Below are 2,303 nucleotides of genomic sequence, written 5' to 3' on the forward strand. Positions count from 1 at the left end.
GGAGTGAGAGGAAAGAGGTGAGAAGGGAGAGAGTGGATAGAGTGAGGAGTGTGAGGTGGAAAGGGAGAGAGAGGAGAGAGAGAGAAAGAGGAGAGAGGCAGGAAGGGGGAGAGGAGAGAGAGGTGGGAAGGGAGAGAGAAGAAAAAGGAGAGCAAGGTGGGAAGAGAGAGAGAGAAGGGAGAGGCAGGGAGCTCTAGAGAGGAAATACAGAGAGGCAGGAAGGGAGAGAGAGGAGAGAAAAGTGGGAAGGGTTATAGAAAAGAGAGAGGCAGGAAGGGAGAGAGGAGAAAGAAGAGAGAGAATCAGGAAGAGAGAGAAGATTAAGAGGTGGGAAGGGAGTGGGAGAGGAGAGAAAGAGGAAAGAGAGGTGGGAAGGAAGAGAGTGGCGAGAGAGAGGAGAGAGAAGGGGGAAGGGAGAAAGGGACTAAGAAAGAGTGGAGAGATGGGAAAGGAGAGGGAAAGGAGAAGGAGAGAGGTGAGAAGGGAGAAAGAGAGGGAGAAAAGAGAGGGACAGAGGGAGAGATGGAGAGGTAGAGGGGGGAGGAGGAAGAGGGAGGGAGAGATAGACAGGTAGAGGCCCACATACAGGCTCAGAAACAGAGAGGTCCAGAGACACTCCCCCACTGCCACAAGTGTACAAGGAGCATAAGCTGGTGCCTCTGGCTGTTTAAGTGGAAAAAGTCCTTTGTGGAGCCGGGCTTGACGGGCACCCGTTTCCCCACTGCCTTTTCCATCCCTGGCTGCTGAGCGGCAGGAAATTGCAGCCAGTGCGACCAGCATGGGAAGGGTGAGACGGACACGGCCCTGAGGCTCCCGGCTCTGGCTCCAGGGGTGCTGAGCCAAATCGGGGAGGGGGTGGGGGACTCTCTTGCTCAGGACTGGTTCCCCCAACAGAAGCGAGAAGATGGCGTCACTCCCGGCCGGAGCCGGCAGCTCTGGCAGGCTTCGGCCTCAGGATGAAAGAGGATGATCCTGTCCCCAGCCCCCGTGCTGCCAGGCGTGTTGGATGTGAGGAAAAACCTCCTAATAACCTCCTATTTGTTAAGCAGTTTACTATGTGACAAACACTGTACTAAGCACCGGGGTAGATACAAGATCATCAGGCCCCACGAGGGGCTCACGGTCTAAGTTGGTGGGAGAATGGGGTTTGAATGCCGATTTTAGAGATGAGGAAACTGAGGCACAGAGAACTGAAGTGATTTGCCCAATTTCACACAGCAGATAAGGGGCAAAGCTGGGATTAGATAGATGCCAGGTTCTCTGACTCCCAGGCCCCGGATTCATTCCACTAGGCTCTGCTGCTCCTTACACTTGCAAATAGCTTACCAGCCCACATCCACCTTGTCAATTTGCCCTCTCCCACAGTTAGAAATGAATTCTCCTGGATCCTTGGCTGGCCCCCGTGGCCATCGGAGTAGGACCACCTTGGGGGGAGTGGAGGGGCAGTGGGCTGCTTCCTCACATCTTCACCCTATCTAGGGTGGGGTTTTCATCTTACCTAGCCCCTTTTCTGAGCAAAAGAGACGGGTGGGGTTTTCATCTTACCTAGCCCCTTTTCTGAGCAAAAGAGACTCCCAAGTGTGTGTGTGCATTGTGGGGAGGGGAGGCGGGAAGAGAAAAATTTCAACAAATATGACAGACTTAGTTGACTGATGATTAGCAAGAAGGCCAGATGACCCATTTGTTGTTGCTGTCTTATGCTGTCGTCGTGTCCGACCCACAGCGAGGTCATGGACACATCTCTCCCAGAATGCTCCACCTCCATCTGCAATCGTTCTGGTAGTGGATCCATAGGGTTATCTTGGTAAAAATACGGAAGCTGTTTACCACTGACACCTTCCGCGCCGTAGACCAGAGTCTCCACCCTCGACTCTCTCCCATGACGCTGTTGCCCGGCACAGGTGAGTTTTGACTTGTAGCAGATTGCCTGCCACTCATTAGCCAGTGGCCAAGTTAGGAATGGAATGAATAGGCCTCTGCTTGATTCTCCCTCCCGTAGTCAAGACTGGTAGAGTACTGGAAACTCTCCAGGTGCGACCCTGAGAGGTGGACTCATTTGTACCAAGGAGGATAGAGTGGGTTAGAGTGGGGGGAGGGAGACTCTGCCCCTGAACCTCCATAAATCCCATGGGAGGATGTGTGTGTGCAAGTGTGTGTGTGTGCCTCCCTTGTGTATGTCTGTGTGTGTTCCTGTATGTGTATGTGCACGTGTCTGTCTTCATGTTTGCTCATGATTGAGTGTGTTTGTGCATGCACTGTTGAGAAGCAACATGGAATAGTGTATGGGTTCTAATCCCGGATCT

At 53.0% G+C, this 2,303-nt stretch overlaps 1 non-coding gene across 1 annotated transcript; it reads right to left on the minus strand.

Moving 5' to 3' along the window:
- Positions 1-1,911: 1,911 nt before the first annotated feature.
- Positions 1,912-2,049, minus strand: LOC119935401. The gene has a single exon (XR_005453285.1). It is a non-coding gene; the product is annotated as a small nucleolar RNA SNORA7 (small nucleolar RNA).
- Positions 2,050-2,303: the final 254 nt, after the last annotated feature.

The sequence above is a fragment of the Tachyglossus aculeatus genome, chromosome 11, assembly GCF_015852505.1.
Source record: "Tachyglossus aculeatus isolate mTacAcu1 chromosome 11, mTacAcu1.pri, whole genome shotgun sequence".
Lineage (NCBI taxonomy): Eukaryota > Metazoa > Chordata > Mammalia > Monotremata > Tachyglossidae > Tachyglossus > Tachyglossus aculeatus.